A 26,605-nucleotide genomic window follows, 5' to 3' on the forward strand; every position below is an offset into this window, starting at 1 on the left:
GCCCAGCCCTTGCGGCTCACAACGGACCCATTTCGTGGTATAAGTGGCATCGCTGTCTCTATGTGCGATGCGGCTGTCAAACCTAACCTAACCTAACCTAATTTATTTGGGCATTATGATACGTTTACGTGAAGCGAATCGCCAAAAAAGAAAGGATTTGTAGAAAAACAACTAGTGGCACCATGAGAATGAAACGTCAAATATCCGTGAATTTTTGACAAAGAACGAAACGAATACCATCGAATTCACCAGATATGGCTCGCTGCGATTTTTTCCATTTAATCGAGTCAAAATACTACTACGGGAAACGCGTTTTAACAACCGTAAAAAGTAATGGAAAAGCGAAGCTGTATCTAATGGCTATACCGAAAATAAAATTTCAGAAAAGTTTCGTGAGCTGGATCACACGCTGTCTTAAGTGCGTTGCAGTTATTAGGAAGTACTTTGAAGGCGAGAATAAGACTTTTGAGATATAAACTAACGAGTCGCAATTGCTCAATAAGCCGTGTAGTATTCATCGTTGTCGAGTGCAGCCTAGCATCTTTGAACAAGCTTTTCTGCGTAGCTCATCGACAAACAGGACTAGATTTGGCGAACTTGACGCACGAGTTGCTTTAACTCGTGGACTGGCGTTCCGGTAAGATGCGTTTTCATAGTTCTCCACACATTTTCAATGGGATTGGCGTCGGGGGACTGGGAAGGCCAGTCCAATACTGCGACGCTATTTTCTTGTTTTGTTGTTTCTCAATGCGTTTTTCTGAGAGCAGTAGTTTTGATGATGTGGAACGGTATGGTGTCGATACTCACATCTATTCCATTTTTAGCAAGAACTGATCGTGCTTGGCGTAGTCACAAAAAGAGTCCCGCTTAAAAAATTGGACGATCACTTTATCTTGTTTTTTTGTCGTCATTCGCTTCAAGTCTCGATCGGAAAAGTCATCAACATTTTTCTACACCTTATACCGCTGATTCCACATCATAACAAACTTTTTTGATTTTTTAATATCTTTTGTAGCCGCTGCGTAAAATAATTTTGGCTCTTTCAAATACGTGCATAAAAATGCCGCCACGAAACGCTTCGCGTACTTCTCACTCATTTTTGTTTGGTTGCGTTTACGGGAAGGTTTCGCACGACACTAGTCTGAGTTAGCACTGGCGTCATAGCCCTTGAGAGTCACACTCATGCAGCAAAAAGCAGAACGAAATATATCTCGAAATTACAAAAAAAACCGAAAAAAGATGTAAATAGATAAATATGCCCCGAAGTTGGCACCCTTCTTTAAACCAACCAGTCGAATACGATCTTGCCACTAAAAACCACTGCCTCATTTCACATAAAAACTCTGCATGTACACAAAAATGTTTGTAAGAGTAAATACCTGACTGTCTATACCGGCGGCAAACCCTATACGAATTAACTAAATTTTTACACCTTATAGGACTTTATAAACTTATTGATATGGCCCTTGTACTACTTAATTTATACATGTGTGTGTGTGTGTACAAGCAGGCATATTTTCCACCACTTCGTTGCCAAGTGTTCCCTCTTAACAGCTTTATTTAATACAGTTCGCGATAAAGATAAGATTAGCCTTTGGAAAATGTCCGAATTTAATTCAGGGCAGACTGGAAGATTTAATGAAGAGATTTAAGATACCTCGCCTATAAACGTGTCCGATAGATTGCCTATACATAAATGCAGGGCTGTGATTAAAGATCTAATTTATTATTGGCTATGTTTAGTCTTTTTATTTCTTAGATGTTTGAATTTGAACAAAATTAAATCGAATATACTTTCGTAGCTTATTGATCTAAGAGGAAGTCATGGGGCTTGACAACGGAGAAAGCGCGTTTGAGCTCGTTAGGCTCTTCGTTGTGGGTCTCTGAAGGGGCAGGTCTATGCCAAAAAAGTCACAATCGACCTATAACGCACGCTAAAGCTCAAATTCGGACCTATGTATGCGGCAGAGCCATTAAAAGTTGCATGCGGCCTTCTTGCACGCGGGCCACAGTGCGAAAGTTTACATTCGATTTCCGATTTCTAAGGTTGTACGGTCAATAAGGAATATTAACTTGAAGCAATTCGAAAAAAACGCGTGGAATTATGGAACAACCCGCTACGGAAATTGCACTACGGTAATGAACCAGCTCACACTTAATTGCTTGTTCGCGATGTTTTGGTCAAAATCAACTCCGTAATCATGCCTCAGCCACAGTATCCTAAGAACTAGACCCCCTTCGACTTTTCTTTTTACGAAAACTGAAAAGAACGATGAAAGGATGCAAATCAAAATGAATGATTTGTTAAAGATACTAAGGCCGCCATCGCCGCATGGGTTATGGTAGCCTAAAAAATTTATTGAATGAAAAGTATGATTTCCCTTTTTTCTATTTTTTAGTGCAATACCTCTCAAGTGAACTACATGTTATCAATACCAATATCATTATTCTTTATGTTACGGAAAAAATATTCTTTAGATTTCTCAGCAAATTTTTTTCTACGGACTCCTTCATGCCACTGTCCACGGAAAACTTTCCTCCTAGTTTTAAAATTTGAGAAAAGGAAAAAGTCGGTGGAACCAAGTTCCGGACGGTAGAGTGAGTGACGAATTTTTGTAAATCTCGTAGCATTTAAGGCGCTACTCGCCACCCAATATTCAGCTTTTATATTTCCCCAATCGTTGCTACTTGTGCGGACATTCGCAGTATACAACGCGCACTTTAAGTGCAAGTGTTCATGTAAAATATCTCTAATCTATTCTTTGCTAATCTATAGTTTACCTGCTTTCTAATTCACCCGTCGTTTAATTCTCCGAACAGCCAGTACCAATTTTTCGATCCTGTGGAAATTTTTCTTCGGTCAAACTGTAACTAGAAAACCCGAGTGAAGGTAGTCTTCGCAAGACTCTCTTCCTTATTGAAATAGCCGAGCTCATATTATTACCATTGTATACATTTGATCAGATTGAAGGTACTTTTTCCAATAGGGTATTTTTGACAGATCACGCATGACTACTGTTAAACAAAATACATAATTTTTTTCAGTAATCATTAACATTTTGTCATGGAAAAACTGACAACAACAACGTTTATAAATCGTACAATTGGATTACGAAAATCAACGCTCTGTGAAAAGTGTTTATCGCGCGCTCAGCTCAACTTATGGTATACTGAACCGTCCCACCGAATGCACTATTCGGCGAAATTGAGAACAATTTTACATTATTGGATTATACTCGATCGATTAGACCACGTACAGCCCGAAGTGAAGAGAATATTGAGGCTGTAAAAAAGAGTTTTGCTGAAGACCAGAAAGAACCGATTTGGCGCCGATCTCAACAACTTGGCCTATCTTAAGGCATTAATTGGGTGATTTTAAGTAAAGATATTGGTTTGAAAAAGTATAAAATACAGCTAGTCCAAGATTTCAAGCCGCCCGATCTTCCAAAGCGTCATAATTTCAGTAGTTAGGTTCTTGAAATAGTCGGCGAAGATCCGCAATAATAAGCAAAATATTTGGGTTGAAGAGCAACCCGGCACAATTCACGAACAAGCGTTACATCCACTGAAAACAATCATTTGGGCCGGCCTATGGCCTGAAAGAATCATCGACCCATATTTCTTCGAAGACGAGGCTAGCGCCAATGTAACAGCGAATGGCGAACGGTATCGCGCTATGATAAACCATTTCTTAAAGCCGGAAATTGAAGGCCGTGATCTCCACAACAACAACAGGTTGGTTCCAACCAGACGGCGCTTACCATGGATTTACTGCATCGTCGTTTCGGTGAGCGATTTATCTCTGCCCACCAAGATAGGGTGAAATCACATCTTTGGACTTTTATTTGAGGATAAATCAGCTTCAATTGAGGCATTGGAAGCCAAAATTATTAAAGTTATTCACCAGATAGCGATCAAAGGTCTTCAGCGAATCATTCGAAATTGATGTTAACGGATTACCGAATTACGGCGCAGTTGCGGTCAACATTTGAAAGGGATTAACTTTAAAAAATAAATGTCATGAATGGTTCTACACAAAAATAATAAAGATTGACCAATCAATTTGAATTTTCGTTGCTGTATTTCAATTTAAAATCCGATATTTCTAAATTGATCACCCTTTATTTAAAACTGGAGAATCTTCAAGAACAGAATATAATGGGTTTTCCAATAAGATGTGTTATTCCCGTATCCCGTAAGATCAATGGTTTCGTTGCTTATGTGGCACATAGCGCCGTCTTGTTGAAAATAAACGTTGTCCACATCAATACCATCCAATTCCGGCCATAAAAAATTACCTTCTGCTCAAAACGGTCCGCGGATGACATATGGCAAAAATAAATTTTTTGTTTTTTGGTAGGACTGTTATAAGCTTACATGGCAAATTTCAGCGTGATATGTCACATAGTTTGTTTTCTGTGCTACTGTAAACAAGTCAAGCTCGAGTGTGTCAAGTCAAGCAGAAGGTGTTAATCATCTCTCGTTGGCGCAATCCATTCACCGTAACTGTTGCTCCAGTTTCATTTTCGAAAAATTAAGGTCCAATGACTCCGCCGGTCCATAAACCGCACCAAAGAGTCACACGTTGAGGATAGAGAGGCTTTTCAACAATAACTCTTGGATTTTCTGAGCCCCAGATCCTACAATTTTGCTTGTTCAGGAAGCCACCGAGGTGGAAATGGGTCTCATCACTCAAGATGGTTTTTCGATGGAGTTCCGGTATATTTTCATGCATTTCAACGCCCCAATCAGCAAAGGCACGACGTTGTTGATGATCGGCCGGCTGGAGTTCTTGTGTTAACTGGACTTTATAAGCCTTAAGACCTAAATCTTTATGCAAAATACGATGTAATGACGTTTGTGTAATGCTTAATCCAAAAAAACGACGAGGAATGGACAAACCTGGGTTTTCTTCAACACTTTTGGCTACAACAGCAATACCCGTATTTGCGGCTGTTCTTGAGCGACGTGCACGGGTTTTATTCTTCGCAACACTAACTTTTCCCAACAGCTCAAACTTTTTCACCAATTTCTGTATTGCGGTCCGACAAGGTGCTTCACGATGACCCAAAAATGTTCGAGTTTTACGAACCGTCTCTGCCAAATTTTCACCATTTTTAAAGTGAACTTTAATAATTTCAATGCGTTGTTTAAGCGTGTATCGTTCCATTTTTATTAATGGCGTAGTTTCTACTTGTCAAATATCAAAAAATGACAACTTCAAAAGTGACATCTACCGAAATAGGGAGGTTTTCAAAATAACACCTTTATTGGAAAACCGTTTCTTTCTTCAAAAAATTGTTTCAGCATATTTCCGTTTTTAACAATGAATTTAATCAAATCGCAGTGTTTCAAGTTACAAGGTGGTTCAAATTTCAGTTTACATTGACATCGTATTATTGCCTATTGCTTGCTACGAGGATAACTGTTAGTGAACCACAAAACAAGGATGTCGTTTATGCTACCAGTGAGTCACGCGATTAGTTCTGTAAGTAACGAAATAATGAGTCATCGCTCAGCACCTTCAGTAGTAGTATTATCAACCACCCCTCGTACATGCTGCGCATTTTTTTTTACCAAAATCACTTTAATTTAATTATAATCATCAAATTATATATTTGTACGTCTGAGTATGTAAAATACAAGTGAAATGACGGACGCTGAAGCTGCCAAAAATACGTGAGACAGAGCAATAACCCCTTCTGATGCGACTATTTACAAACAAATCTTATACCTACCTCACAGCCTTAGATATGTACACAAATGTTTATTGTTATTTAAACACCCAGTAACAGCCACACTGCATCCACGCGAACTGTTCAATTATCAATAAACGAAATGAACAATAAAAAATAAAATCAAGTCGTTTGTTGTTTATTGTTTGTTTGCTTTTTTTTTCTTTCTTCAATTTAAAAAGCTTTTCAAGAGCGCAAAGAGCCACAATGCAGACATGTAAGAATAAACAGAGAGAAAAACTGTTGTAACAGAGCTTTAAACGCGTACGCCGATAACAAAAAAACAACACACGCGCCAGTCGTACTCACACGTAAGCATTGCAATTGAGTATTTTTGTTTATTTACGCTCCGTAGTGATAGCCATAAGTAATTGCAGTATATTAAACTTTTGCATTCTGCCAATACGGGATTCATATAAAATTCAATTTTCATGGACAATTGAGAATCTTAGCTTCAATTAAATTTAAAAAAACGCATTCGACTTCCGCGTGAGCGCGTAAAGTTCCATTTGATTGAGATTCGATTCGAAGTAATAGAAATATGCCCGAATTCTGTAAGCGAATCTCATATCAAGTCACTAAAATTGAGATTATAAATTAGTGACTCTTTTTGTGACTTGAGACGATTTTGCTATTCAGTAAGGGAAAGTCACAAGAATTTCACCAAATATCATGGTGAAAATAAATAGAGACAGTCAGCTGATGGCACGTATCGACTAGAGATAGTCAAAAAGTTGAGCAAAAATTCACTTATCGATTCCATATGTAATGGAATTTTTTAAACTCATTTATCAAGCAAAATTGTTCAGCAAAAACATAAAGAATATGAATATTACTAAGCTCATACAAAATAACGTTTTTAATTTCTGTTTTATAAACCTTTTTCCTGAATCGGTTTATCGACAATTCAATTGACGCAAACAAAATTAATAATCGATAAATGTTGAATTGCATCTCTATATACTACATTCCGTTGAAATGAACGAGCTGGGAATTCCGTTCAAACTTGTCAAGTGGTTTGAGATCTTAAATAAGTTCCCAGCTGAAGGATTTGGGGAATCTAAATAACCTCCTGAAAACGTCTTCTTCCAGAAGGAATAGGTGTTCCGTGTTGCGTAAACTTGCCGGAATCCGTCTACGCATATTTCTAAAACGTCAATAAATACACAATTATTCTTGTTCTTAAGAAATGTTTACCCAAAACATATTACTCCGCTTCATTTTCGCGCTGTTTTTTGCAATATAAATATATAAAATAATTAATTCCTCTTCCATATTTTTCGTTTTGTGAGCTGCTCAGAAATAGATCACTAATTAGTGACTTTTTTGAGACTAATGAGTGAGATTGCTTACTAAATTGCAACTAGTCAAAATCAAATTTCACCACGAAAAGTCTCAATTAGTGACTTGAGACTGCTTACAGAATTCGGGCAATAGACTTATTTACTTTATGCTCCAGATAAATTATGCAGGGCAGTAGAATAGTAGAAAGCCAGTGGACACTAAATACTACGTACATTATCGTAATTTGTATGGGGAAGGAGTGTTCAAATATTTTTGGGAAATGTAATATAAATCCTTTATTTAAATACTTGCAGTTCACTGGCCTCTTAACTTAGTAGAAATATTATGCTGCCAAATACGGCATGTGTTATCGGGTCTTTCATTAGATTGGACAATTCATTAAATCAAAACATATCCGATATACTAATTTGTTACCTTTAAACATTTATTAGATTAATGTCAAGATAAAGAATTTTTATATTGTTTATGAGGGTATTAAATGAGATTTGAAATACAATGTAAGTTTAGGAGACGATTTTGATATGCCGAAATAAATTATATTTGAAATATAATCACAATTAATGCGTCTCTACTTATACTTTATGCCACCAGTGATAAGAGGTAGCGAATATCTTTAGCGACATGGTACGATATGATTAGCTAGTTTTATTATTATGTTGAAACCCCGGAAGTTCAGTCTGCATTAAATCTGATATACCAGAACCTTGACATAACAGCAAATAGAAAAGCATGCCACAAGAACTTTTCAAGAAATGTCTGGTTTCCTTGATTCCGAAAACGTGTATCCCTGAAAGACGCCGGACCCTGTAGCAGCGCTCGAAATGTAACCAACTTCAGACCACTCGTGCAGCTGATGCACGGGCATTAGCAGTCTGTAGTTGGCTAAATGACAGTCCACATTATTGTTTACAAGCGCGCGGAAATATTTTGCCGAGAGTTAACGCGAAAAGAGTATATCAGTAATAAATTTCAAACGTAATAGTGTAATTGCATTATATTTGGCTGGAAATTCACAACCAGCGATTGTTCGGAAGCTCGAGCACCTTGAAGTAAATAAAGTTTTTGCTTAACGCACCATTACTCGTTACAATGATACTGGATGATACATCGTTAAACTTCATCAAAAGACTGCAATGTCACGTGAAATGGTTCAAAAAGTGAAGAAGCCACTTGAGCGAAATCCCCAATCAAATGGCGCAAGAACTGAAAATATCTGACCATAGCATGCGCCGCATACTGAAAATTGATCTCAAAGTCAAGCCTTACAAGATCCAAAATGCGCATGATCTCACACCAAAGCAGCAACAAGAGAGAGAGAGCGAAGTAGTTGCTTCGATTGGCCGAAAGCGGTAAATTTCCGAACATTGTGTTTCCTGACGAAAAAATTCAGCAACTCGTAAACTCCCAAAACGATAGGGTTCATTTGACTGACCAATCATACGAGAATTTGAGCCATCCATTGGCCATCAGGTGACAACATCCGCCAAAAGTAATGGGCTGGGCCGCTTTAACCACAGATGGACGCTCCCCAATTGTTTTCAACGAGCCTGGCGTCAAGGTAAATGCGAATTATGATCAGAAAAGTGATCTGGAGGTTGCTTTGAAGCTGTGGGCAGACAAAAATTTCGGTGGCAGATCATGGACGTTTCAACAGGATTTGGCACTGCCTTACAAAGCTCGAGTGTACCAAAAATGGCTAAAAAAATAACGTTCCGAGCTACATAACGTCCTCACAATGACTATGAAATTCACTAGACGCGAATCCGATGGATTATTCTCTTTGGGCCATTTTGGAGAGCAAGGTCCGAACTAAAAGATTCACCGGTCTTGAGGCGCTGAAAAAAGCGATTGACCTGCAAGTCACATTCGGGCTGCTTGTGATTCGTTTGCGTACCGCCTAAAGGCCATAGTTAAGGCAAAAGGTGGTAATTTCGAGCAAAAGTAAATTGATTCTTAATTTTGTATTATTTTCACACTTTTTTTACTTTGAATTGAATAAAAGTAGTTTTTCAAACAAAATGTATGGCCTTTTTAATTGGTCACACTTCGAGTGCTATACCCTGTATAAGACATTAATGAAATTAGGCAAGTACGGACAGTTCAAAGAGAAGGTCCAAAAGGTAGCGAATATCCAAAAGGGTGAATTTCAATGCTATGACCGGAACAAGCAAAAGGGTGTTTAGTGAAGTACTGGAGTGGTGATTGTTAACTGCTCCGCTGGGTTTTCCACCGTAGAAGATGATGATATTTTCATTATCTTACTTTACTATAACTAATGTATTAGGTTGGGGAATAAGTTCGTAGCGTTTTTACCAAAGTCTTTTATTTAAATTATGTCAATAAGTTACTGAGGCCGTTCCGCCAAAAATCGCGTGGTCTGGTGCTTCTTTGTTATCAGGGAATACGGCAGATGCTGAAGGACCTCCCACTCGAACTCTCGGAATGAGGCTTTGACGACTTGTGCAACATGAGGCCTAGCATTTGACCATGTCGATAGGTCTTTTCAGTCGAATATCCTCATTCACGAGTTGTAGCTGGGTAATGTAGCATTCTCGGCATTCATTTCATGCATTTCCCAGTGCACCATGCCCTCCCAGTCGCACGAAGCACATATCATGATCTTCTTTGGATGAAAATCCGGCTTGACTCTCGGCCTTGACGTATCTCCTGGAGCCCGCACTCCTTTATTTGCTTCATATTGATGTATAGGCACCATTTCTGATTTCCCGTGACGACTCGGTACAAAAAGCGCTGATTATGACAGCGTGTTGCTTGATGGCGGGCGAGATGCTGAGAAGCAATTTGAATGCGACTAGCTTCTTTTTTTTTTCGTTGAGCTTGTGAGTCATCCAGGTTCACAATTTTTCGGTAAATCCCATTGAACGAAGGTGATTGAGATTCGTTTTATGATCGCAGTTCATTTTCTCCGCCAATTCATGACTGGTTTGGCAACCGTTCTACTAAAAAAGTGATTTGAGACGCTCTTCAACGAATTCAGAAGGCCTTCCGACATTCATCGACGTCCCAGTCGCCATTTTTGAGCTTTGCAAACCATTTCCGTGCTGTAGCCTCACCTATGACACCTTCTCCATACACGTCGCAAATGTACCGGGCTGCTTCGGTAGCTTTTTGACCTCGATGAAGAACAAAGAAAAGCAGGTGGCGAAAATGATGATTTTTGTCTCCTGCACGTAATTATTTTTATAGGCTTTAAATTGAAAAATCTGCAGTGTTTTCCAAGCGGAAGTATTGACAATAGGGGAAGGTTGAAGGCTACTAAACGCAGATTTCTCTTTTAAGGGCAATATCGCTATTCTTTTGGTTAGCCAAGCAGCAACCCAGGCACTGGATACGGCTACAGCAACCTCTAAACTGGCAGAACAAAGCAGAAGTAGCCTTACCACCTCGAGCAAAAACCACAACGATACCTTAATCTGGGTTCCGGGTCGTCAGAGCATTGAAGGTAGCAAAACAGCAGACGAACTGATGAGACGGGGATTCGCCATGAATACTTGCAGAATCGGTATTCATACCACTGGGTGCAATCAAAAATGCAACATCCTCAAAACATCTACGAATAGCGAATGTCAATATATACTGTCATAGTTGTAAACAACTCCCCAAGTAGCACGAAAGCGCCGTTTTGATACCATTATGAGACCTCCAACAGGCAGATATCGACAGCCAGCCAGAGCTGTTGATATAATGGAGAAGATTGATGGGATTTAGGTTGGCGCACTGTTCCAGGCTATCGAATAAAGGAGCACCCAGTGATCTTAATCGTCTAGCTGCCAAACCAGGGCATTTACGGAGAAAGTGCTCAATAGTCTCCTTCTCTGACAGGTACCCACAGCTTCTGCAATGGGGGTTAAATGGTAGCAATAGCTTTTCCGCGTGTGCACCGATCGTCCAATGACCGGTAAAGACAGCTACGAGTTTGGAAATTGAATGGGGAGGAGTGAGAAAAGGAAAACTGTATCCGTCTTTTTTTTGTGAATGCCCTGCCCTATGTATGGCAGGGATGTTAACCCATGACAAGCTTCGAAGAGCTGGCCACCGGCATAGGCGTAAATAATCTTCTAAGGTTTCCCAATCGCACAGACTGGATATAACTTGTTGGTAGTGAGGGTGTGGCAACAAAATAGTGCGGAAGCACTAATTGGATTCTTGACGAATCACCACCTCAGCCAACCAACTAACCATTCAACTTGTTGGAGATTGAACAGCTAAAACGTAGCTTTTAGCGCATCAAAGTTCGAAAGTTTCCAGTCACTCAAACTGGCGGTGAGCTCTCGAAAGAGTTTCTCCTGTCAAGAAGCTAACAAGTAACGCATTCGCGGCTTAACTTTTAGTGGAGTTCTGTTAGTTCAATAAACTGAATAGGTAATGAGGGAAAACTAGGTTTCATTTGGTGTTTGTAGTGTGCATAGAAGGAATAAGAAAAAAACTGATCATACAAAGCCTAGTCATGAAGTGTTAGGCAAATAAACACAACTGAAAGTCACTCCGGTTTACAAAGCAGTTCAAAGAAAACAAAAAAATTTATGAAAAAAGTTAAATTAAAAAACACATTTATGGTCTGCTCAAATTTTTTTTTTTTCTATGTACTCTTACATAAATAAGATGTGCGCATGACAAAAAAAGTCATAAAGTGGAAGATGACACGTGAACAACTATTGGTGATTGCTTACCTAATTCAGCCTATATCATAACGGGATCGCGGGATTTGCAATTCTAACTAAAAGTCAATCATTTTGTTGACTCATTGCATAACAGGGTGCTTTCGCAGCATTTACAGCATCAAAGCGCCACGTTACCTGACGTAACAAAGCAAAAACAAAAAACAACACTTGAACAACTCATCAAACGTTCGTCGTGTTGACTTTTATGTAGCGCGTGCTGAACTTTTGCTGCTTGTTTTGGCTTTATAGACAAACTGCCTCTAAGCAGCGCAAGAAGGGCGAAAAATAAAGGACCCATAAGCAAAATTGATTTGCTTGCCAAAACGTGCCGAAATTTCCGCATTTCTAAGTCAATGCCACAAGCGATCATTTATAGAGCGATTAAGAAATGAATATTGCATTGAATGGAATTTATTTTTATACCGCTTCACACGAGCGCAGTATTTTAAGATTTGTAAATATATGTTTGTATATATTTTTTTTCACATAGCGACTGTTTGTGGCGGCAATGAGGAAATGTTATGCGCAATGGGATAGGAATCGTTCTGGTCATGGTGCAACTGTCTCTGCAATGGATAAGTGCAGCAAAAATGAAGATATCTCAATAAAACTCTGCACTCTTGATATGGGAATGATTAGTGTTACAATGGCCTCTTTGGTGGTTATGAACCACTTCCACCTTTTAAATTATTATTTTTTAAACGGTTGATTGATTTTATTCCTTAAAAATTACGCGCTCAAAGAATTAAGGTAGAAGAAATTCTTTATCTTCAAATCCTTAATATCTCGAGGGGCACAAAGCATCAACCATACCGGAGCGCCATGCTGTGCGATTTTTCGCAAAGTATTTCAATTGATTTTTCGCAATGTGGGTACTTCAGTTCATTCCAAAGCTTCCAGCGTCCCTTTCAACTGTTCGCCCCCAAGTTTCCCTTGGTCTACCAGGCTTGCGACCAACATGTGTGAGAAGGTTCCACTCCAATGCCTTTCGTGCAATGCATCCATCATTTTTGACTAGAGTGTGCCCAACCGATCTCCTCCATTTTTAGCGTTTTGTGAGCATTTTCGATTGGTTCCATTTACGCTTTTTTCAGTAGATCTGAGTTCGAAATTCTTTTGGCCCAAAAAATGCGGAGGATGTTCTTCAGTCAGCGATTTACAATCAATCTGAAGGCTCGTACTGATGGATTTGGTCACTCTCTATGTACAGCAAGGTGACAGTAGAACCGATACTACGTTAGATTTGAAAATTCTCATATTTGTGTGAACGATGATGTTGTTATTGTGCCACACAGAACGCAACATACCAAAGGCGGTTCTAGCTTTACCAATGCGGGATTTGATATCTTCATCCCTACCACTAAAAGCTGCTACCTCGCCATGAAGACATGTAAATTGCTTAACACATTGCACTGGTGCGCCCGAAATATTTACAGCTGCAGTTGAGTTGCTAGTCAAAGTTAAAATTTGTGTTTAACGGCAAATAATTTTTAAGTCATTTTTTTTAGTGACTCAACCATACCCTTTCATTCCAGTATTTTGTGCGATAGGAAGCACACGCCGTCTTACTTATGCTAATCGAAATGTTGAAGATACCCAAACAATGGCACATGTCGATCCGCAATTTTGATGCGGTAACAGAGCAGCTTTCAAGGCATCACCAATATCAAGCGAAAACAGCACAGGTGATAGGATACACCCTTGGCGAATGCAGCTTTGTATATCAAAGGTGTCAGACAATTTCACTTTATGTAGCAGCAGCAAGCATTTTCGTATGTTGCCCGTATTAAAGATGTAATTTTATCAGACACATTTCTTCGTCGCAAACCCACCCAAATGGAGTCCCACTTAATGCTGTCAAAAGCTTTCATAAAATCCAAAAATCCAAAGCCTTTCATAAAACCAAATACCACATGCAAATCTCGCGCCACTTTTTAATCAGTTGATCCCTAGCTGACTTCCGATGAAAGCTTGGTGACATTCGGTTCAGTAGAAGCGAAGTTATTGCGTCTAATTTGTTAGTATGTTTGTGTCATTGGTACAAAAATGAGTTTTGAATAAAGAGCGAATATCAAATTTTGTTTTAAAATCGCTAAAACGTTTACCAAAACATTTGGATCGATGAAAAAAGTTTATGGCGATGGTTGTCTATCTCGAGTCAGAGTTCATGAGTGATTTACACGTTTCCGAGATGGTTGTGAGGACATAAATGACAATGATCATACGGGCCCAAGATCAGTAATCACCGAAAACTCCATCGGAATTGTTCGTAAATTTATCTAAAATTAACCGAAATCATCGTTCAAATTCATGGAATCGGAGTCGAATATCTCCAAAACATCGATTTATCGCATTTTAACTAATCATTTAGGCTTACGAAAGGTCTGTGAACGTTTCATTCCGCACAACTTAGCTGAGGACCGAAAATTACTCAGAATTCAACATTCGAAAGACCTTATTAAAGAGGCGAGAAAAGACGATAACTTCCTTTACAACAGTGTAACTGGTGATGAAACGTCGTGTTTCCAACATGAATCTGAAGCTAAGCTTCACAGCGCCCAAAGGAATGCCCCAGACGACCCACCACCCAGGAAATCATGTTTGGAGAAGTCAAAAATCAGGTCGATGCTCATTTGTTTTTACGATTCCAAGGGAATTGTCCACAAGGAGTTCGTGCCAACGGGCCAAATCGTCAATGCAATTTTCTATCTTGGCGTTTTGAAGAGTTTGTTGTATCGCATTCGTCGAATTCGCACCGAATACTGCGAAGGAAGAAGCTGGCGCTTATTGCATGATAATGCACCATCTCATCGATTCACTCTTGTGACTGATGTTTTGACTAGAAATCTATTTGTAACAAACAATCACTCACCCTATTCGCCTAATATGGCTTCCTGTGACTTCTATCTATTCGGAAAATTGTATTTCGTTATGAAAGGAAAACGTTTTGCGTCCGTAGAGGTCATCCAAAAGGCTTGCACCGACATCCTGATGTACATTCCGGATTCCGGTCAATGACCTAAAACACTCTTTCGAATCTTCGAATCACTCTTTTAGATCACGCAAAACAGTGTATCGAGGCCAGAGGGGACTATTTCGAATAAATAAACTCAAAGTTATCAGAACAAATCTGCTGTCGTTTTTATTTTCGCTCAGTCTTAACAATTATGCCCCCATTCCACTCTTTTGCGAAGTATTCACTATTCCAAACAGCTTGAATAAGAGGGCACAAAAGTGAAGCAGATTGCGCAGGCTGGCATCTATAAAACTCGGCGGGTATTCCGTCAAGCCAGTATAAGAAATTATTAAATATTTATATTTTGAATTTTGACGCTGCTTCTCTTAGTTAATTATGTACCGTGCAGGCGTTTTTCTCGAAAACGGCTTTTTCAAATCCGAAGTACTGACTTGGCTGCGCCATAAATTCTGTTACAACTTGAATTTAGTGCAACAAATTAGAAATATAGTTTGAAATTTTACTCTAATTTTATTTTATTTTTATTATATTATATTTTGATACAGGTACGAGTTTTTTGTAAAGTGTTCTATATTTCTCAATATTTTGTGAAAATGGAGCAACAGAGTAGGCAGATATTTTATTTATTTTGTTTTATTTAATTTCTCAACATTAAATACAAAACAGTGTCCACTCATTTCATTGCAATGCAAAATAAAAAAAATATACAAATAATTCACGCCGCAACTTAAACGATACAGTTAAAATGAGCAACGATTTACATATTTCGATTTTTTTTTTAATTCTCAGGTATTTAATACTTTTTTGGGTATCCTTTAATTGCAATTACAGCTTGAAGTCTACGTGGCATAGATATCCCATTTGTTTCATGCTACGTTAGCCATAGAAGCTGTTCTGTGGAGTTATGCGAGGGATTTTAGAGACTTTTTTTCCTTGTTCGCCCCTCTCGGGAGCATAGGGCCTCGACAAGACCGAGTCTTGCTTTGGTTACGTTAATCGATTTCATTTCTGACAGAGTAGGTGATTAGGCAGCGGCTAGAAATTTTTTGAAGTTGTATAACCCCCTAGTTTGTTCAAAGGTCAAATAGGCCTCTCTAATTCAGAACTCAATTTATACCACGCTCTGCAACTTCTTCATTGCCATCCTTCGTTGCATTTCGTGTACGCTTATAAATTTGAAGTCTCGCACGAGTAGAAGCAACGTTTTGACTGTCCGGAAATTCTAGAACAGATAAGCTAAAATGTGTCGCACAAAACTTTACGCTTTTACTATCAATTTAATGTCAAAACAATGAAATCCAATTACAGTGGAATGCCGATAATCGCAACGGACCAGTAAAGTTTTATGTATTAATGGGATTGGTGAGCTAGGGAGATAAATTAAATTAGAGTTGAAATAAGAAAATGACGAACTATTATATTTTCATATAGATCAATGCAGAAAAGAAATTCAGCTGAAAGTGCTATCGAATATTAAGTTTTAGAAAAGAATGTTATTTCGTTTGGCTTTAAGCCGGCCAACTGCAGCCAGAAGAAAGGCACATACGCTCAATCCAACCCAGCTCGATCTTGAGTTTGACAATGGAACTGCGTCGAGGTAATCTAATCTAATCTAATTGCTTTAAGCGCGTTTCAAAAATATTGTCCACCAAGTTTTACAAAAAAATCAGAGAAATTAAAAAGTTGCCATTAACAACATCATTCGAGATATAGGAACATAGTTTTTAAATGATGGATTTTGCTTCTTTGGTACTCTTGATTAAGCCTCTTCAATATTTGTTCCAAAATTTCTGCAAAGCTTACTTCGCATTACGAATTAAGGTGTACATAACTTGTATGCCAAAAAAAGGGGCCAAGGAGTCCTGAAATGGCACAAACGGCCTTAATCACTCCAAAAAATTCCTCAACCTTAATTCTTACAGAGCAAAATCTGCTCAAACCTTAGACAAAAAGGGGCTCAGATTACTCTAAGCAGCACTTACTGGCCACATATCAATACAATAGGACTATCTAGCACTAGTTTATGTAGGTTCTGCTGTGATGAAGAGGAGACCAGGAAACACTTAATCACCAATTGTGTAGCATTAGGTTGCAGGGAACACAGAATCCTGGGCTCGTACCTACTAAAGGATGATGAGCTTGCTCGATTCCTCGTAATACTATGTAAATAATAAAAATTAAGTATTTAGGGGCGCACAATAGATCAAACTGGTCGCGGTGCATAAAGGTCTTAGTCATTACGATTACTAACTTATATGGTATATAACACATGGGCTGAAAAGTGCCGGGCCTAACAAAGAAAACACTTTTTTGTTCAAAATAGGCTTTATTCGTCAACATAATTTCCATCAAAAACAACGCAATCATACCAGCGCCGCTCGCCGCATTTCAATACCACTTTTGTGGAACGATTTATTTTTTGCCCCAAAATAGCCCTCAGTTTCAGCGATAATCTCTTCATTCGAGCAAAATTTCTTACCGGCGAGCATTTTTATTAGGCTTGCGAACAGCCAGTAATCGCCGGGAGTCAAATCTGGCGAATGTGGCGGTGGATGTGGAAGCAAATCGTAGTTCAATTCATGTAGTTTTGCTCTTGTTTTGATTGACTTGTGACACGGTGCGTTGTTTTGATGAAATAAAACGGTAAGCAAAAGCAGAGTGAAATGTTCATGCAATATAAAGCCAAGACGCTCTTTTGATATCTTTACGATATCAGTTAACTCACGCAACTTCTCTTTTCCATTATTCAAAACGATTTTGTGGATTCTTTTGAACATTCGCTTCATTTGCGTAATATAGGTGTCTCTTCCTGAAGTCACCAAACCATCGTTTTATTGTTGTTTCTGATGGAGCGGAGTCCCCACAACATTTTTCCAGCCATTGCTTTGCTTGAAAGGTACTTTTTCCCATCAAGAAGCAGTGTAAAATTAAAACACGAAACTCTTTTTGATTTATTGTTTTGAAAATAACAAAAGTAGCGTCACTCTTAGCACAATAACTCACGAACTAATGAAAAGAATATCATGCAACTCTAAAAGCTTTCTTTTTAAGGTTAGTACTAACTGAAAAAGAGATGAATACAATAAAACTAGTGCCATCTATGAGTTGAGCCCGGCACTTTTCAGCCCAAGTGTTACATCACAAATGCCCAAATATATCACGGTATTAAGGGGTTACATACGTCCAGAATTCTCTTTACAGTTTTCCCCATAGATACAAAGTTATGGTAGAAAATGTAACTGCCCACGCGACCTCGAGCGAAATCCACTTGAAAGTTTAAACTCGTTTTTCTCGAAACTACTTTTTCCGGTACGCTCTGCATGATAGCTCATACAGTTTTTAATAATTTTTGATGAGCTTTTTTTGTTTAAATATTCGAAGATGTTTTCCCTATAGTCCGGACTTTTGATATTTTTATTAAACAAATTTATAAACATAGTTAAAGTATGACATTTGTGACGTAAAACGCATAAATTTTTTTTAAAAAGCCGCAAATTACAAAATTTTTCGAAATTCAAAAATCCGGCTCGACAGACTATAACTACAACTTTATTTTACAAGATTTTTTTTTTTACTTTTTACAGATCCATCAACATTTTAAGGAGAAATGATGCAGCCGTGGAGTAACTTTTTTTCATTTTACTTTGGATCGCGTGATTTTTTATATAGGTACTAAGTTTTGTAAAGAAAAATTAAAATAAATTTTTATAAAAACTAATAAGGTAGGTAGGTAGGTAGGGTGGTTGTCGCAAGACACACTTAGACCTTCAGCAGGTCCATTGTGATACCACTGGAGCTTATCCTTACTCTACGTGTTCCTTTTCAAACCATCCGGTTGCTTTAATAAACGAGCAGAGCTTCGTTAGTTTTAGATGGGCTATGTCCGCTACATCGGTTAGAAATGCTGTCTCGAGAGTGCGCAGCCTTCTCATAGCTAGGCTTTCACACTCACATAAAAGGTGTCTGACTGTTTCCTCTTCTTCTGTATTAAGACAGCTTCTACAGAAATCGAAGTAAGGGAGTCCTAACCTTCTAGCGTGGCTGCCTATTAAGCAATGACCAGTTAAAACACCTATCATTTTTCTTATAGATTCTCTGTTGAATCGTAGCAAGATCTTCGATCGACCGCTGTTCCAGTTCGGCCATGTCTGTCTGCTTAGTTCGCATGTTTTGAGGTTTTGCCAGATTGTATTTACCTTTTTGATGGTTTCCCTGTCTATAAGTAATTTACAAGTGGCTATGGGCATGGGTATCAGCGCCTTATCCGGTTCGAGACCGAGCGTTGTACCGGTTCTTGCAAGTTCATCCGCCTTACAATTTCCTGCAATGTTTCTGTGGCCTGGTACCCAGATAAGGTGCACCTTGTAGCACTTAGATACGTCATCTAGTAGTTTAAAACATTCTAGAACTGTTTTTGACGAGTGTGTTTTTGATTCCAGCGCTTTTATTGCTGCTTGACTGTCCGAGTAAATGATGACTTCATTTGCGGATAATACTCTCGTTTTTATCTCTTTAAGTCCCTCTTTTATGGCAGTGACTTTCGCCTGAAATACACTGCAATGATCAGGCAAGCGAAATGATTGGCATACTCCGAGTTTGTCGGAGTAGACCCCTCCGCCTACTTGGTTGTCTAGTTTTGAGCCATCTGTGTAGATGTTTAAGTCATTTATCTTGACAATGAGCCCGTTATCCCATTCCTCTTTGGAAGGAAATACTGTGACAAAGGATTTATCGAAATTGATGTCCTTGGTCCTACAGAAATCCGTTGTGCTGGAAATGCAGGGGAATTGTTAATAAACAATGTATTAAATTTTTTTATATTTATTTCTCCTGTTATGCCTTCTAAAAACAGTTTTCTGGCAGCGCATTTTTGGCGCTGCTGGACGTACATATGTAAAGAAATAAAAAAGGCTTGCCACATCTCACAATAAAAGACTTCAATCACAAACAAACCCTTTAATTACGGATATAACTCTAAATCCTATCTTCTTTAACAGACTGCAGAGGAGGAAGATATAAAATGAGTCATCGATAATTCGGAAAATAGTTGGACAAAAATAAAATTCGAATTATACTGACTTCAAATTCACGTTTGTTCATGGACTTTTTATGTTAATAAACAAAAATGTTACGAAAGATTGCACCACTGGGAGCTTTTTCATGCAAGTCTAATAAAATGTCTTAGTTTCAATTACAAATATTGCTGAGTGTTGGAAAACAGATTGCAATAAAAAAACAGATTAAAAAATAAAAAATTAAAAAAATAAAAATAAAAAAAACAAGTTAGATAACTGAATATATTGTCAAAAAAACAAAAAAAAACCGATTTAACAGGGGTACAACAATGCATGGAAATTTTGCGAATTAATTAGATTTTTCTGAGGGACCAACAGTAAAAAGATTTGAGATTTTCGAATTAAAGTGGTACGACTTATCGCTATTCCACTGTACTACGACTTGCCACGCATTACATGGGCACTTACTGAGTTAAATATTTAGTAAATATCTACTTGAACTAAATTTTGCTATGACAAAATATCTTCCATTCTAGATTTAAGGCTCACTCTTCATAATAACCACTCCGCATAACAAATTTTTATAATAGCACGCAAGAAATAGTATTAAGCACACTTGTGCATATAACTGGCCTGTAAGGTCAATGTAAGCATAGACTTAAATAAAAGAAAATATTATTTGAGGTTGGCTTTCCATTGCTACCAAGAAAAATTTGCTTATAATGCCTAAGTGCGTGGATCAAATTTGAAAATTATAACACACAAATGTATTCACTATATCAGCCTTTTGATTCGTAGTACTTTTCATTAATTATCATTAAGAATTAATAGCAATATTTAACGTTAAAAATGCTTCTTTTTTGGATAAGCTTGAAAAAATGCCCTATTTTAGACCCTTATTTTACTTAAATACAAACACAGGAAAGTAACAATATTCACTTATAAACACTCTTTATTAATTCAATATTTGCCCAAAAGCTATTTTTACTCAAAAATACTACGAATTTTATTAAAATTCTATTATTACAAATGTTCTTCTAAACGTTTGTAATGCCTTGCAAAATAAATGTGCGAGACGAACTGTCAAAGGAACGATCGTGAAAATATAATGCGAAACCGAAAAAAACTCAGTCAACCAACAATGAGGTTCGATAAAACTTTGTAGTTTTTAAAAGAGTTAAATTAACCTTCGGCCTTCGATAAATCATTATTTTCATAAAAAGTGAAAATTTGGACTAAAAAATTAGGATAAAACAATATTTTTATAAAAAGTTAAAATTTGGAATAAAAAATCACGCGATGAATCGATTAATCATTATTTTCAAAAATAGTGAAAATTTAGACTAAAAAATCGCGGTAAAATTATATATTATTTTCATAAAAAGTGAAAATTTCGAATAAAAAATCACGCGATGAATCGATAAATCATTATTTTCAAAAATAGTAAAAATTTAGACTAGAAAATCGCGATAAAACAATATTTCAAAAAAAAATTAAAATTTGGAATAAAAAATCTCGCGATGAATCGATAAATCATTATTTTCAAAAACAGTAAAAATGTAGACTAAAAAATCGCAATAAAATAATATTTTCATAAAAATGTGAAAATTTGGAATACAAATCGCGCGGTGAATCGATAAATCATTATTTTCTAAAATAGTGAAAATTTAGACCAAAAAATCGCGATAAAATAATATTTTCATAAAAAGTGAAAATTTCGAATAAAAATTTACGCAATGAATCGATAAATCATTATTTTCAAAAATAGTAAACATTTAGACAAAAAAATCGTGATAAAATAATATTTTCAAAAAAACGAAAATTTGGAAGAAAAAAGTGGCCTTCGATAAATCATTTCTTTTAAAAATAGTCAAAATGTGGACAAAAAATCGCGATAAAATTATAAAAATCAAAAGTGAAAATTTCGAATAAAAAATCACGCGATGAATCGATAAATCATTATTTTTAAAAATAGTAAAAATTTAGACTGAAAAATCGCAATAAAATAAAATATTCATAAAAAATGAAAATTTGGAAGAAAAAATTGGCCTTCGATAAATCATTATTTTCAAAAATAGTGAAAATTTAGACCAAAAAATCGCGATAAAATAATATTTTCATAAAAAGTGAAAATTTCGAATAAAAAATTACGCAATGAATCAATAAATCATTATTTTCAAAAATAGTAAACATTTAGACAAAAAAATCGTGATAAAATAATATTTTCAAAAAAACGAAAATTTGGAAGAAAAAAGTGGCCTTCGATAAATCATTTCTTTTAAAAATAGTCAAAATGTGGACAAAAAATCGCGATAAAATTATAAAAATCAAAAGTGAAAATTTCGAATAAAAAATCACGCGATGAATCGATAAATCATTATTTTTAAAAATAGTAAAAATTTAGACTGAAAAATCGCAATAAAATAAAATATTCATAAAAAATGAAAATTTGGAAGAAAAAATTGGCCTTCGATAAATCATTATTTTCAAAAATAGTGAAAATTTAGACCAAAAAATCGCGATAAAATAATATTTTCATAAAAAGTGAAAATTTCGAATAAAAATTTACGCAATGAATCGATAAATCATTATTTTCAAAAATAGTAAAAATTTAGACTGAAAAATCGCAATAAAATAAAATATTCATAAAAAATGAAAATTTGGAAGAAAAAATTGGCCTTCGATAAATCATTATTTTCAAAAATAGTGAAAATTTAGACCAAAAAATCGCGATAAAATAATATTTTCATAAAAAGTGAAAATTTCGAATAAAAATTTACGCAATGAATCGATAAATCATTATTTTCAAAAATAGTAAAAATTTAGACTAAAAAATCGCAATAAAATAAAATATTCATAAAAAATGAAAATTTGGAAGAAAAAATTGGCCTTCGATAAATCATTATTTTCAAAAATAGTGAAAATTTAGACCAAAAAATCGCGATAAAATAATATTTTCATAAAAAGTGAAAATTTCGAATAAAAAATCACGCGATGAATCGATAAATCATTATTTTTAAAAATAGTAAAAATTTAGACTGAAAAATCGCAATAAAATAAAATATTCATAAAAAATGAAAATTTGGAAGAAAAAATTGGCCTTCGATAAATCATTATTTTCAAAAATAGTGAAAATTTAGACCAAAAAATTGCGATAAAATAATATTTTCATAAAAAGTGAAAATTTCGAATAAAAAATCACGCGATGAATCGATAAATCATTATTCTCAAAAAAAAGTGAAAATTTTAACTAAAAAATCGCGATAAAACAATATTTTCATATAGATTAAAAATTTGGTATAAAAAATTGCGCGATGAATCGATAAATCATTATTTTCAAAAAAAAAGTGAAAATTTGGACTAAAAAATCGCGATAAAATAATAATTTCATAAAAAGTGAAAATTTAGACTAAAAAATCGATAAATCATTATTTTCAAAAATAGTGTAAATTTAGACTAAAAAATCGGGATAAAACTATATTTTCATAAAAAGTGAAAATTTGGACTAAAAAAAAATTAAAAATTTGGTATAAAAAATTGCGAAAATAGTGAAAATTTAGGCTTAAAAATCGCTATAAAATAATAATTTCATAAAATGTGAAAAATTAGGCTAAAAAATCGATAAATCATTATTTTCAAAAATAGAGAAAATTTAGACTAAAAAATCGCAATAAAATTATGTTTTCATAAAAACTGAAAATTTGGAATACAAATCGCGCGGTGAATCGACGAATCATTATTTTCAAAGAAAGTGAAAATTTGGACTAAAAAATCGCGATAAAACAATATTTTCATAAAAAGAGAAAATTTGGAATACAAAATCGCACAATGAATCGATAAACCATTATTTTCAAAAATAGTGAAAATTTAGACTAAAAAATCGCGATAGAACCATATTTAGGAAAAAATTAAAATTTGGAATAAAAATCAAAAAAAAAATATTTTTATAAAATGGTGCTTTTTAATTTTAAATATATATTTTTACTAATATTTTCGCCTGCAGCGCTTTTTTGTTTTAAAATATGTACAAAAAAAATATTTTTTTAAATAAAATTTTTATAAAAATAACAATTGCCAGCCCCACTTATATTTTTAACGATAATACAACATTTTCATAAATATGGTAGTATGAATTATAAAACATAAGTTAAGTGCATACTGGGTTAACAATTGCTTAATGCATTTCTCTTCAACGATATTTCAGAACAAAAAGCAAATACGGTCGTAAAAAACGTAATTTTTAAGCTTTTCCTGGAGGTTCTATAGGGACCCTAGGAGGTTAGGACTATCATCATTATAATGGTCTGACCTTACTCTTCCTATTGGGTGTGGTGGGCGATGCCACGCCCCCCATCCAAATATATCGTGATAGTAATGCAAAGTTTAGTCAAAATTTGTACTGCTAATCGAAGCAATTGAAGTTGGTTTTAACAAATATGATCACATCCTTTTGAGCCGACCCGAAATGGGATAAGGTACGGTTAAAGAAGAATAAGATCATTTTCGAAAGGAATACACAGCACATCACAGATATTTCGCGAAATTAATAAAGGCAGTACAATTTTCAATGCTTTAACCAGCTCGATAACAAAGCGCCAAAGTATGTGGCAGTGATGCTAAGCGAATGCTGTTTGAGAGCAACTCAAGGATGTGAAACTTGTAGAAATTACAACAAACACCATTCTACTGACATCACTTCATTTCATTACAGCGTAGATGATCGCTAGGTCCTTTATTTATTGGCAAATCATTAAAATTACGGGACTAAGAACTTCTGGTCCACTCGAACTTAAATACCCTTTTTATGCTCAATGAATGAATGAGTCGATGTCCTAAGCCGCTTGTACTCCATTTTAGACATTATCTAAGCATTGTAGTTTATACTATGTTTTAATAAATAATAATAAAATATACTTACACGGCGTTGCTAATGCGACCACTTAAGGGACTGTTACATCAAAAACTTATGTACGTGCGTATGTAAATTTATTAATTGATCGATTAATACTGCTTCAGCATCACTTTAACATGCTGTGGACATTAATTTATATTTTTTAATTGTTTGGTAATTAAATTTGATAATATTAAGCGCATAACATTTTGTTGTTTAATATTATTCGATTTTAATTTATTCATTAGACTAAATATTAGGGCGCGCATGTATGTGTGTATGTGTATGCTGCAGATGTAATGAAAAACGCAAATTAATGAGAGGAGCTTCGTGCTTTTTATTTGGGCGCGTGTTGCTTTTTTGTATTTTTAATTTGCATTTTTATTTGTATTTTCTTTGCCTACTTTTTTCCTTTTTCGTAACTAATTAGTTTTTTCAATGGCACAATAATAACCTTGATTCTTGTGGTAGCCGCTTTGCATGCATAGAAAAATCGAAATGAAAACTAATCAGATGAGAAATATTCCAGCAGCATAGACCCGTATCGATCAGACAACAAGAAATGAAATTTTGTAAGGCGATAGCTAAGGCTTGACTAAGCTGCTTCACACTTTTGTGTGTAAGTGCGCCGCAGAATTTTACAAATTCAAGCAAAAGAAAATCTGGCGAGCACGCAGAGTAATCTGCAGAACCATACAATGCACAACAACACGAAAACTACAGCTACGCATTTAATTGTTCACAAAATAGTTTTTTTTTCTATTTTTTTATTTCAATATTTTATATACTCATATCTGCACAATAATTTCAGTTAAGATGTCATCATTTGTAAAAGTCCAATAATTAACGCACCACAGATAAACACAAAAGCCTCAAACTCGTCAAGCTCTTTTGCAAATTTACACGTAGTAGCACATATTTACATGCATATATCCATTACATATCATATTAGAAACAAAAACAAAGCATAGTTGAATATGTCTCTATCGAAAGGGTGAATTATTTCTCTGTTGTTTTTTTTTTTTTTTTCAAACGTCTTCACTAGCGAGCAACCAGAACCAAACCGCTCCACAACTAATTGAAAACTGAGCGATATTATTGTTAGCCGAAGCCGCCTATGACAACTTAATGGAAATGGCAGAAAGCTCAACGGGCTTTTCATGCTGCTCAAAGTGTGCACATGTCGCACTTTGCCCATAGCTTCTCATACTTGTTGCCTTTTTTTTTGTTGTATTGACGCTCGCTCTTGCGTTAGTGTGGGAGCGGGTGTTGACGCTTTGAAGAGGTCCAGAGGTGATTAGTGCATTGGGTAAGTGTTGCCAATCATTCGAAAAAAAAATAGTGAAATTCTAAAGAAATTTTAGAGGTAAACTTTGAAAAGCTTTCAACCACTATTAACAATAAAAAAAATAAAAAAATGTGCATATAAAAGTAAGAAAGTAAAGCAAGCATGTTTATAACTTTAATGATGTTTTGAATTATTGTATAGTAACACAATAATTTTATTTAAATTAGTAATCTTAAGCTAACACCTTGGCATCGATACTTTTACTTATGGGGTTAGGGGTAGTCAGAGTCCCGAAAAAATGATGATTTTCAATCTTTTTTTTGGTAGTCAATTGCTTTATTTTACAAATATAAAAACATAGCATTAATACATCATGTTTTGACTTGAGGTTAGCAAAATTTCTAAAAAAAATTAATAATTGTAAAAGTTATCGCTGTTTGTGTGGAGCGCGTTTCTCCAGAAGTCCCTTGCGGTGATCATCACAAGTCCTTGGAAATTCATCTAAAATCAATCGGACAAGACAAATTAATTTTATTAATAGATAATCTTGTCTCTGATCGAAGCTTTTTTCATTTTTTTTTAATTAACACTATGGCGGCCTCAGGAAATATTCCTCAGTTTTTCGAGAAAAAGCCAACATTTAATTCTTAAACAAAAAAATTGAAAATTTTGAAAAAAAAAAATAAATCCTCGTATTAATTTTATTGAAATC

The 26,605-nt window shown here is 35.6% G+C and overlaps 1 protein-coding gene across 15 annotated transcripts in view; it reads right to left on the reverse strand.

Moving 5' to 3' along the window:
- The window catches only part of LOC128855424 (uncharacterized), a 74,338-nt gene extending 48,630 nt beyond the window's left edge, over positions 1 to 25,708 (reverse strand). For 3 of the 15 annotated variants that reach the window (XR_008453718.1, XM_054090319.1, XM_054090313.1), the window contains exon 1: positions 24,633 to 25,708. The gene's annotated coding sequence lies outside the window, so the exon portion shown is untranslated. The remainder of the gene's footprint in view (positions 1 to 24,632) is intronic. The other 12 variants (XM_054090317.1, XM_054090315.1, XM_054090312.1 and 9 more) reach the window with 12 other exon arrangements.
- Positions 25,709 to 26,605: the final 897 nt, after the last annotated feature.

The sequence above is a fragment of the Anastrepha ludens genome, chromosome 2 (genome assembly GCF_028408465.1).
Source record: "Anastrepha ludens isolate Willacy chromosome 2, idAnaLude1.1, whole genome shotgun sequence".
In the NCBI taxonomy this organism is placed as follows: Eukaryota; Metazoa; Arthropoda; class Insecta; order Diptera; family Tephritidae; genus Anastrepha; species Anastrepha ludens.